Below are 12,657 nucleotides of genomic sequence, written 5' to 3' on the forward strand. Positions count from 1 at the left end.
GAGCCTCAAAGGCTCATGCCTTTTGTGACAGCACCCCAGGGCATCCCAGCTAGTGGAGATGCCCGCCCCTCTGGCCACTGCCCCCACTTTTGGCAGCAAGGCAGAAGAGGATAATGAGAAAAACAAGGAGCAGTCACCCACCAGTCAGGATAGCCCCTAAGGTGTCCTGAGCTGAGGTGACCCCTGCCTTTAGAAATCCTCCATCTTGAGTTTAGTGGATTCCCCCAATAGGATTAGGGATGTGCCCCCCTCCGCTCAGGGAGGAGGTACAAAGAGGGTGTAGCCACCCTCCAGGACAGTTGCCATTGGCTACTGCCCTCCTGACCTAAACACATCCCTAAATTTAGTATTCAGGGATGACCCAGAACCCAGGAAATTAGATTCCTGCAACCTACAACGAGAAGAAGGACTGCTGACCTGAAAGCTCTGCAGAGACGACGGAGACGACAACTGACTTAGCCCCAGCCCTACCAGCCTGTTTTCAAACTCAAAGAACCTGCACAGCGACGCATTTGACAGGGACCCGTGACCTCCAAGGACTCAGAGGACTGCCCTGAACCGAAGGACTAAGAAACTCCCGGGAACAGCGGCACTGTTCACCAACAACAACATCTTTGCAACACAGAAGCAACTTTTAAAGAACTCACTCTTCCTGCCGGAAGCGTGAAACTTCACACTCTGCACCCGACGTCCCCGGCTCGAGCTCCAGAGAACCAACACTGCAGAGAGGACTCCCAGGCGACTGCGACATGAGTAACCTGAGACGACCCCCTGCACCCCCACAGCGATGCCTGCAGAGAGGATCCAGAGGCTCCACCTGACTGTGACTGCCTGGTAACAAAGAACCCAACGCCTGGACCAAGCACTGCACCCACAGCCCCCAGGACCAAAAGGAACCAACCTCCAGTGCAGGAGTGACCAGCAGGCAGCCCTCTTCCTAGCCCAGTCAGTGGCTGGTCCGAGAAGCCCCCATGCCCTGCCTGCATCGCCCAAGTAACCCCCAGGTCCCTCCATTGCTTTCAATAGCAAGCCCAATCCCAACTTTGCACACTACACCCGGCCGCCCCTGTGTCGCTGAGTGTGTGTTTTGTGTGCCTGTTTGTGGCTCTCCCAGTGCTCTACAAAACCCCCCTGGTCTGCCCCCCGAGGTTGCGGGTACTTACCTGCCAGCAGACCGGAAACGGATTGCCCCTGTTCTCTATAGGCGCCTATGTGTTCTGGGCTCTCCTTTGACCTCTGGACCTGACCGGCCCTGTGTTGCTGGTGCGGTGACTTTGGGGTTGCCTTGAACCCCCAACAGTGGGCTGCCTATGCCCGGGAGACTGACTGTGTAAGTGCTTTACTTACCTCAGAAACTTAACCATACTTACCTCCCCCAGAAACTGTTAATTTTTGCAGTGTCCACTTTTAAAATAGCTTATTGCCATTATAACCTATACTGTGTGTACTACTCCTTTATTTCAAAGTTCCTTACTTACCTGTGTGAAGTACCTTGCATTTTATGTATTTACTTCAAATCTTGAATCTTGTGGTTCTAAAATAAATTAAGAAAATATATTTTTCTATATAAAAACTATTGGCCTGGAGTTAAGTCTTTGAGTGTGTGTTCCTCATTTATTGCCTGTGTGTGTACAACAAATGCTTAACACTACCCTCTGATAAGCCTACTGCTCTACCACACTACCACAAAATAGAGCATTAGTGTTATCTAATTTTGCCACTATCAACCTCTTAGGGGAACCCTTGGACTCTGTGCACGCTATCTCTCACTTGGAGATAGTATATACAGAGCCAACTTCCTACAATGGAAAAAAGAGGCATGAGGTGCAATCAAGACTGGACAAACTTGGTATTCAGAAACCCTGGTGTTCTACAGTGCCAGTGGTGGGGTTCTGAAACAAATATCCTTTGTCCCTTGCACTTGTTTTGTTTTGCAGATCAAGCAGACTTGCCCACCAGTTCTCCATATGAATGAACTCATTTGCCAATACAACGACTCACTGATGCCCGCTACTTGCCTCTTCTAGTCATGTTCGAAAACCATGGGACACACCATCACTTATTAGGTCGAGCAAAGCAGTGTGCAAGCGCTGATTTTCCGAAGTGTTGGTATGTATCTGGGCTTTTAACAACACCCCCCTCATGCCCATCACTACCACTCATTTGTGGGCTTGCCCTTCAAAAATCCTTTGATGACATTGGTAAATGGTTTACATTTGTCCCTCCTTGGGGAGGGTTTGTTACCGCCTTGGCCATCGCCCCTGTTACATGGCTGATTGCACTTTTGCCAATAAGTTTGACTGCAAGGGAACTTCTTTTTCCTTTTGTGCGTCTCTTCACGCTGATACTAATGATGGACATGGCACTGTGAATCGGCTTGCTTATGTGAAACTGTATTACTTTTAATTTTTTATTTATGTGGCATGAAAAGTGCGATTAGGAGTTTACAACGTTAATAACTCTAATTCGAGCAAATGCGAGACCTTTTGCATTGCAAATGCTTGTTCTTTCTTCTCCTCTCCAAGTGCTTTTGCTGCGATTTGCAATTTAGGTTGTATATTTAGACACCCTAGTGACATGGTGACCCTTCTATGGTGTTTCTGTCTATGCTTAGAAGTTTTTGGCTATCTGGGTTACTAGTAGCGACTTGCCAAGCCCCGCTTATCTGGAAAACTCCCTGATAGTCGAAAGGGGGATCGTGAGAGGTCACCTTGTGGTCTCTCTAAAATAGTGGGCAGTATATTAGCACTTTAACCACTAGGTTTTAACCATGTTTTAATATGGGGTGAATATGCATTTTTATATTGATTTTGTTTTTTTATTGTATTTCTATGAGTCGGAAAAACATTTGTTGATGATGATGAAGTATTTCACAGGTAAATATAAACCCATTATTTGTATATACCTATATACCTGTAGGCATGCATGGTAAAGGAACATTTGTGGCAAAACTAAGTCACTGTAAATACTTTCGTTGTAAAGATGCATTCGTTGTTCCAGCATCACTGTAAAGGAATTTGATGTTAAGGCAGCTGTGTTTCCGTCATAAAACCAGGCAGAGAGATTGTGCAAACTCCTATGTTTGCCTCAGCTAGTATAATGCTTCTTCAGAAATGGATCATGTTCAAGTCTACGTGTACTATACATAACTATCTGCTTGGATTACCCCCCCCTCATTTACCTAAGAGCATGTTTTAAATTGTACCATGCCTTATAGATTCTCTTCTCAGTGAATACTAATCATTTAGTTGTGCCTCATATTAGTTGTGCCTCATATTAGGAAAGCGCAGACTGGTTGACAAACTTTCTCATTTTTAGCCACCCATCAAAGGAATTTCTTGCATCTGAAGTTGCAATGAATGACTCACTTTGCCTGTAGCAGGAGGAACAAAAAACTTTTAGCTGTGCTGGCCAACGGCAAGTTAAAATGGCAGGAATGCACCGTATGTACCTGATATGGTCCAGTCTTGTACTTTCAGCCGGTGCAGAAGTTGCTGGCAAGCACCAATGCAGGCAATCTTGCACGATGGTGCAAGGGTGTATGCGTTGTTGGCACAATTGTTTTTGTACAGGAAGGGACATCACCTTGCACAAAAACAATCAGAGGACGCAGCACACATAGAAAGAGGAACAAATTAGGTGAAATAAAGTTATTTCTCCTCATTACACCTTCCCCCTAAGGAGGCGCAGAGTTTTGCTGCATTCCCTGGTTTACTGATTCTTGGAAATCAGGAAATGTGCCAAACCCCATGGGTGTTGCGTGCGAAAACCCACCCCAGTGCCCGTGGAACACCTCCTTGAAATAGAATAAGGCAAGGCAATACTTTGGACTGCCTTGCCTTACTCCATATCTATGAAGCCATGCAAAGACAAGCAAGGTGACTTTGCCTCGCCTAACAGATATGATTGAGAGGCCTGCGCCACCGGAGCGTCATAAAAGGTGACTCTCCAGCCAGCGCAGGCCTCTTGTAAATGAGGCCCTTTGCTTTTAAATTTTGATTCCTTGTTTTTGTTCAGTTTTTCTCTTGCTACCACCAAGAGCCCACTCAGGGTGTACTTGCACGTAATAACTGTTGAATACCATAACTTAACCTTAGCACTAGAATATTTCCAAGACGAAATGGAAACATCCTGGCCAGTTCCTGCCAGAGTTGAATGGGTGCTTTGCACCCATGGGCCAGATTCGTAACTCACTTAAGTCTTCAAGACTTTAAAAAGAAGTTACAACTAGTGCCATTTTGAAATGAAGTAATTGAAGATCTGATTCTCACTAAAGTTAAATTCCTTTCCATTATTAAAAAAGCAGTTAAACACATAACAAGGAATATATTCAGAACTTTAGTATTACAGTTGCAGATTTCTGTAGATGCCTTAAAACATTTGCGCCTGTCACATATTCTGGTTGCACACTGGCATACCCATTCTAAAACCATAATGCAGTATTTTGGGGCTTGAGGCTCAATGGAGAAGAGCTGGGTAGCTGATTGGTCCTTAACATGTGCAGTACAAGCAGCAAAATGAAATGCTAAACTCACACCAACACACATACACACACCCACGCACACATACACTCATACACAAGCACGCAGGCAAACACTGGGTGTAGCTGAGCGCAAGATAACTTAGACACAATCACACTAGCAATGCACTCAAGTCATCATACAGTAGTAAATGTGCATTTTGTAGGCAACCTGCAGAGTGGTGACGAGGGCCGGCAAAAGTGACCTTGCCTCCTACTCACTGCTCCTAGCATGGGTTGGAGCGTAGCACACGCCAGGGAGGTTGGCTTTACAAGCAGGCTACTGCGCATCCGGATGAGTGAAGGTTTGGTCCTTTGCGGAGCCACACTCACGCACTCTTTTTGGACGCCTGTTGCCTATTATGGGTCCATGCGATCATAGATGGGACAACTTCTTGCCACTGCGTGCATAGGAAATAGGATTGGGAACATACAATGCAAACTACCAACAGAATAAAGGGTCCAACAGAATTAATCCGAAATGCCAGCATAATGCAAATTATAAAAATCCTCACACATCTCACCGCTAAGCACTGCATCACATAACACAAAACATGTACCTAGGTGATAATCAGCATGACAGGGAAGAATTTTCCACAAAGCCTGAAAGCAAAGACGACCCTCCTCCAACCATATGGTGTTAGTATGATACCCGCAGGGATACGTCCGTCTGTGCCCCATCTATGGGTAGCAAATGCTATGCAAATACCATATTACAATACCACGAAGGAAAGACGACGGTCCCAGAAGATGATGGGCTTATGAGGTACCTAGAGGTCAGGGCCGAGATCTGGCACTTCACTCTCAACACCGGCACTAATGAGACATAATGGTGCTTCCTGCCTAATTTTGAGATGAGCACAACTATGGTATTTAATAATTCAATATAGACTAAAATGACAATTCAAACTACTCCAATCCATTACTACGGTTTTGGGTGGCCTGGAATTGACTGCATTGTTACACTTCTAGCAGTACAGTGGTTAGTAGTTGTACTGGTACTGTGAATGGAAGGGCTGGCAGGGACAATGGGTGGTGCAGGCTGCAGTGGTCCTCTGAGAAGGGCCCTGACGCTTTTTTTCTAACAAATTAAGCACTAGTTGAGGTCACAGAGCCCACGATAGTGGTTCCTGAACACAAATCTTATCAACATCACTGAACGGATTTCCATTGGTTAGCAGCATCTGAGTTTGTGGGCCCCACAGTCAATGGCTACGTGACAAGGATTTCCCAAGCCAATCACATGGGACTTTTCCCAAAAATATATTTTTACATATCTGAATCATTGTGTGCACCTGGATGCAACAAACTTTGGACCTGGTTGTGATAGTTACGAGATATCCTTAGTATTGGAGAAGGATTTTAGGGCCAGATGTAGCAAACAGTTTGCGAGTCGCAAATGGCGAAAATCGCCGTTTGCGAGTCGCAAACGTGTGTTTGCTATGCAGAAATGCATTTTGCGAGTCTGAACCGACTCGCAAAATGCATTTCAGAGTCGCAAATAGGAAGGGGTGTTCCCTTCCTATTTGCGAGTCGCAGTGGTATGCAACTCCATTTGCGAATGGAGTCGCAGTTACCATCCACTTGAAGTGGATGGTAATCCACTCGCAAACGGGAAGGGGTCCCCATGGGACCCCTTCCCCTTTGTGACTGGACCCCAAATTATTTTTTCAGAGCAGGTAGTGGTCCAAGGGACCACTACCTGCCCTGAAAAAATCAGAAACAAAAGGTTTCGTTTTTTTTTTTCTAAGTGCAGCTCGTTTTCCCTTAAGGAAAACGGGCTACACTTTGAAAAAAAAAACTGCATTATTTAAAAGCAGTCACGGACATGGAGGTCTGCTGACTACAGCAGGCCTCCATACCCGTGAGTGCCCATAGTCGCTATGGGGCCGCAATTTGCGACCCACCTCATTAATATTAATGAGGTGGGTCTTTGCGACCCCATAGCGACTCGCAGACGGTGTCTAAGACACCGTTCTGCATAGCAAATTGCGAGTTGCAATTTGCGAGTCGCTCGGACTCGCAAATTGCAAGTCGCAATTTGCCAACTTCCTACATCCGGCCCTTAGTCTCAAAGAGTGGAATCTCTAAGAAAATTCTGGGCAGGTGATAGCTCTGTTATAAAAGGGACTACAGTGGCTTTAGCCCCTTTTCCATCATGATCAACATGCTCTTTCCAATGAAATCGGCATTTGGGTATTATATAAAGAGTCGCATTGATTAGATGCAGAGGCAACACGGAAGAATTTACTGTAAACCAAGATGATTCTTGCTTGTGGTTCAGTTCTATGACATGCAAATGGATTTTCACTAGTGGCACTAAAGTGCCCCAGTCACACGAGTTAAAACACAGAGCACAACTATCTCTAACACAGGACAACTCTGAATTGTGTAGAATCATTCTGCAATCAAGTCTAATTACTATACAGATTTATCTTTCCTATCAGCAAATACTAGTTGTGCTCTCATCTTTCCAAATTTCTGACAAAAACTTATTGCAGCTACCTCTCAACACAAATATCATGGCAGACACTCGTGGGAGACGATAATCTTCCCAGATGCTCACTGTGAGACTGGGTATGCTCAATGGCATCGTGGGGATGATGGACATCGAAATTAAGTGCCTTCTAAACCGGAGTTACATGCTTCATTCCAGGTCCTGCTTCACTGGTACATACTGGAACTCTTAACTGGGGACTTCCTCTGACAAACATTGAGTTAACTAAAAACCTGTAAAGTCCCGTCCACCTTAATACTGTCGACTTAACTTACATGGGTTGCAGTAGACAACTCCCTTGGGCATCACTACATCACTCTAAACACAATTAATAAGCTCCCATCAAAGATGGCCATAGAGGCATCAGAGCTACTATTTATAAATACTTGTGAATTAGGGGGCACACACACAATAGCAAAAAATAAAAATCAGAAGAGACATCAACTACGTATAAAGGAATAATGGCAGGGTGGCACAACCACTGTGCTGGTCTTATGCTTTCGTCCCTTCATGGATCATACATTTAGCAATCCTCACTCACTGTTAATGTATAGGAGTCTGCCTATCCCTGATCTTGACCTTTCACTTCCCTGCCACTACAAGGCTGGGGCTGGACCTTACAGAAGTGGTTTGTCCACACAGTATTCATTCTCACTTTCATGAAGCACATTCAGAAAACTTAGAAGACAAATAAAGGAGGGATATTTGTTTCTTGGGAGACACGCTTAAAAAGTAATAGATGATTTACTTCAAATAATTTCAGACACTGCTAATTACTCCAGCTGCATTCCAATCCATTTGTGTGCGCTCTGTGACTACACTCAAGACACCAAGGAGCAGATTTAAGAGCCCTTGCACCTCCTTGCACCACATTAGCATCATTTTGTTTATGCTAATGCGGCCCAACGTGCACCAGGCATAATGTATGCAAGAGGGACTTCCCCCATTAGGGGAGCTGATAAAAGGGTGCAAAGAAATCTAAAATAAATCTTTGCATAATTTTTCTCTACATCCGCTCAGAGCAGCCGTTAAAAGGATGCACACCAGTGTTTACAATGGGCCTCAATGGGCTTTGCAGGATTAGCGTCAAAATACTTTACAGTAATCCTGCAAAGCTCCGAACTAGCATCCAAAATTAGTTCCCTAACTACCGCCCCGGTGCGGGCTATCTTTAATAGCCCATTGAGGCCCATTGTAAACAATTGTGTGCCTTCTTTTAACGCCTGCTCTGAGCAGGTGTGAAAAGTGTAGAAAAAAATGATGCAAAGATGCGCATGCATAATGTAGCACAAAGGGTTCCAAACTGGTGCTATGCATGCATTTCGCCACTTTGTAAATTTGGCATGGGGATAAGGCCATCTGAGTGCCGCCTTAGCCCTGAAAAAATGATGCTAAGGTGGCGCTAAATGTATTTCTAGGCCCTCTTAAATCTTAGTATGTTATGTAATCACAGTTTTCTGTCATGATCTTTAATTGTCATGACATACAACCCTTTGAAATGAATGAGAACCTTGATTTATCCAGTTGGTTGTCCCAGCAGAAAACCTGCTTTTACTTCTAATATTTATTGGAAATGTAGCTGAAAAATATTTTTCAACATTGATTCGATGAAACTGAATTCCTTGTTTCTGGTCAGAGGAATATAATAAGATTCACTGGGTAACAAGTGGAGATACCAATATAACTAAAAGCAGCTATTTAAAAAAAAATATGCACCAACTATGTAACCATGTGGATACTGACAGCTAAAGTGAAAGACTATTCCTGTGATCTTTGTAGACCCAGAGGAAACCTTGTAGTATCATGTTGAAAATGGGGTCTCTGCTTGGCAGTCAGTTTGCACTCTGTCCAAGCAAAGACCCTCACTCTAGTCAGGGCAATGGAGATACACACTTAGGATACCCCCTGTTCACCACCTTGGTAGCTTGGCACAAGCAGTCAGGCTTTTCTCAAAGGCAATGTGTAAAGTATTTGTACAATCACACACAGTAACACAGTGCAAGCACCAGGACTCATGACCAGGTTAGATGCATAGCCATTATTTATCTGAGTAAAACAAGACCAAAACAACAAAAATGCAACATACACAAGCAGAATTTTTAAAGATTATACTTCAAGATAGTGCTTAAAATTTCAAATGCTTCGAATTGGTGGTATCACAACATCGTGATGGAGTCACTCCCAATATCCAACGCCAATGGCACCGGTCACGGAGTCACATGAACCCCCAGGTACAGTACCTTGTGAAAAGGGGGAAACAGGCCGGTGCACGAAATCGGATAATCGAAGCGTCACTGGATCCGATGCGGCATTGGTTTCGGTGCTGCGGAGCGGAGGCATCAGTGTGAGGTGTCTAGTCCTTGCTGCGGAGATGCGACCTCACTGGGTTGTGGTCTTGCCACGAGCCTGTAGGCACCGCAACGGAGTCAGGTGTCACAGATGTTAGTGGCAATGCACTTCAGAACTCATGGAGTCGTGGACTTTGGTGAGGCTGTGGCAGCGTCGGGCCTGCGGGGTCAAGGTCTTCGCACTCCAGCAGGGACCACGGCTTCAATTGCAGGCGGTGTCATGGGATCCGGCAGCGGCGTCAGTCTGGGGGTCGTCTGAAGTTGGTGCACTTGGTGTTCTTGTTTTTTCACAGACATTCACTCCCCAGTGCTTAGAAACTGGGATAGGCGCCACTTGGCGAGTTAGAGTCCACAGCAAGTGAACCCAGAAGCTGGTAGGTGAAGTCTTTGCTGTCCCAGAGACTTCTTAACAGAAAGCAAGCTTAGTCCAAGCCTTTGGAATATCTTCTCAAGCAGGATACACAGCAAAGTCCAGGTGTTGCCCTCTCTAAGGCAGAAGCATCAACTGCAGGCCAACCTAGAAAAGCACACACAGCAAAGGGGCAGTACTCCTCCTCCAACTCTTCAGCTTTTCTCCTTGGCAGAGGTTACCCTTGATCCAGAAGTGTTAAAAAAATCTGGGATTTCTTTGTGTCATTGTCTATTGGAGATTCAAAAACAGACCAACTGTGAGTCTGACTCAGACAGGGAATAAACAAGCTGGCAGAGACACAGAATGGTTTAAGCAACAAAATGCCCACTTTCTAAAAGTGGCATTTTCAAACTGTCAATCTAAAAAACAACTTTACCAAAAGATGTATTTTTAAATTGTGAGTTCGGAGACCTCAAATGCCAGATCTCCATCTGCTCCCAAAGGGAAACTGCACTTAAAAGACATTTAAAGGCAGCCCCCTGGTTAAACTATGAGAGAGATAGGCCTTGCAACAGTGAAAACCACATTTGGCAGTATTTCACTGTCAGGACATGTTAAACACATCTGTACATGTCCTACCTTCAACATACACTGCACCCTGGCCCTTGGGCTACATAGGACCTACCTTAGGGGTGCCTTCATGTATAAAAAGAGAAGGTTTGGGGCTTGCAAGTGGGTACACTCGCAAGGTGGAACTGGCAGTTTAAAGCTGCACATACATACGCTGCAGTGGCCACTCTGAGCCATGTTTACAGGGCTACACATGTGGGAGGCACAACAAGTGCTGCAGGCTCACTAGTAGCATTTGATTTACAGGTCCTGGGCACCTCTAGTGCCCTTTACTAGGGACCTGCTGGTAAATCAAATATGCCAATCATGGAAAAGCTAATTACACATACAATTTACACAGGGAGCACTTGCACTTTAGCACTGGTCAGCAGTGGTAAAGTGCCCAGAGTACCAATACCAGCAAAAACAAAGTCCAGCACACAGTCAAAACATAGGAAGCAGAGGCAAAAAGACAGGGGAGACCACGCCAAGGATGCTAGGTCTAACACGTGAAATTGTAGGTGCTTTGCATTTACCAGGACATTGGGTACTCAGTTTGTGATGAAAGCGTACCTTCTGAGATTTCTAATCTCTCTACACAATTGCTTATCCAAGCAGTGGAGTTGTAGCTCAAGGTACGTGGTGTACAAATTAAAACTAAATGCAGTATAATACAGTATAATAGTCAACCAAAAGATGTTTTGAATAAAAAGTAGAACACTGCATTAATACATTTACATATAAAATATAGGTTCAGTAAAAATAATAAGATAATAAACCAATAAAGATCTAATACCACATAAGCAATGTGAAGTTTTCATGATGTGGAAGTGATTATAAATCCTGCTTTTACCATAATCACAGTGGGAACTCAGAAGGTTGCCGTCAGCTGCCAAAATAGTAACTCCTGAAACACTGTTTGCAGTCACTACAAAATAGCAAACACTAGGAAAATAACAACAAACAGCATATTTAAAAAGAACTGGCGCAGCATGGCACTGCGATGAAATTGGCAGCGCTGTGCTGCATCAGTTCTGAAATGCAGGGATGAGTTGCATTTACAAAAATACAACGCATCCCTGTGTTTCTTCCTGCGCCAATTTGCTCTTTCTATGTGTGCGACAGAATGCAGCATACATAGAAAGAGTAAAAACAAGGAGATATGAAAGACTTTGTCCTCGTTGCGCCATGCTAGTGCCACCTATGGGGTGGAGTTACATTTTGGCGCTGCCACAGATTTATGAATTCTTGTGAATCTGGGGCAGTGTCAAAATGCAATGGGTGTTGCTGCAGAATGCCCACAACACCACCCATTGCACATACCTTCCACGCAAAGTGATGCATGTGAAGGGGCCATATTTACAAGGTGATGTTAAGCCACAAAAAGTGGCTTAATGCCACCTAGAAAAAACGGCACAGTGCATAGTGCCACCGAGCATCACAAAATGTGACGCTCCTGTGGCACTAGGGGCGTGTAACTATGCCCCAAAGTGTATACATGATGCAATCTGTGGTGGAATAAAACAAGATTGTAGCACAATAAAATAAGTATCTCACTGTTTTTTGTTTAAATGTGATCAGACTGGGAAAGCTTGCCTTGCCTCCTAGTTTACGATTAGAGTGTATTAGTAAAGTAGGTATATCATAACCCATGTCTGCTACAAATACCATATCGATTGCTTTCCATCCAGAAGATGAAGATCTGTCTGGCCATCTCCCCCTCAGTTGATCTTGTTCCTTTGGGGGAAATAGTCAGACACGTATCAGACCCTTGGGGAAGCTGGGACATGTGTCTAAAGGGCATATGGTAGGACCACACAGAACCTCTTTGAGCATTTAGATCTAGCTAGTGCACAATACAGATGGAACCTAGGCCACTGGGAGTGACAATGCGTCTCTGCTCAGCCCATGATAAACTGAGGTTAATGGGCAATTGGAAATGGCAAATAGGGGCAGGCGACAGCTTTCACAAATGTTAACGAAGAAAATACTCTTAGGGAGTGTGCTTGCCAGGCATCATCACAATGAGATTGGTTGTTCTCCTCCTATCTCTGATGAGGGTAGTGATGGGTTTCTGGCACTCTGTCTTCCATTCTCTGGATTCATCGAGTTGGCTCTATGCTTCCACGGAGGCAACATTAGCAGCATTTCAGGCTAGTAGTGCCTGGGCAGGGCTTCAAGCTTAGTCTAACCTCTGAACAAATCGACAACATTCAGGAAGAACAGCAGCAAGATCCATGTCTGTCTCGTTCAATTACATATTCACTTGATTCGAGGGGTCACCAACGTGCATGTTCAGTTCTTGGTAGAGGGGCAATCACAATATTTAATA

At 44.6% G+C, this 12,657-nt stretch overlaps 1 protein-coding gene across 2 annotated transcripts in view; it reads left to right on the forward strand.

The window, feature by feature from the left end:
• GPLD1 (glycosylphosphatidylinositol specific phospholipase D1) overlaps positions 1 to 12,657 on the forward strand; it is an 833,365-nt gene that overhangs the window by 593,677 nt on the left and 227,031 nt on the right. The window lies entirely within an intron of this gene.

This window comes from Pleurodeles waltl, chromosome 2_2 (assembly GCF_031143425.1).
Source record: "Pleurodeles waltl isolate 20211129_DDA chromosome 2_2, aPleWal1.hap1.20221129, whole genome shotgun sequence".
Taxonomy (NCBI): Eukaryota; Metazoa; Chordata; class Amphibia; order Caudata; family Salamandridae; genus Pleurodeles; species Pleurodeles waltl.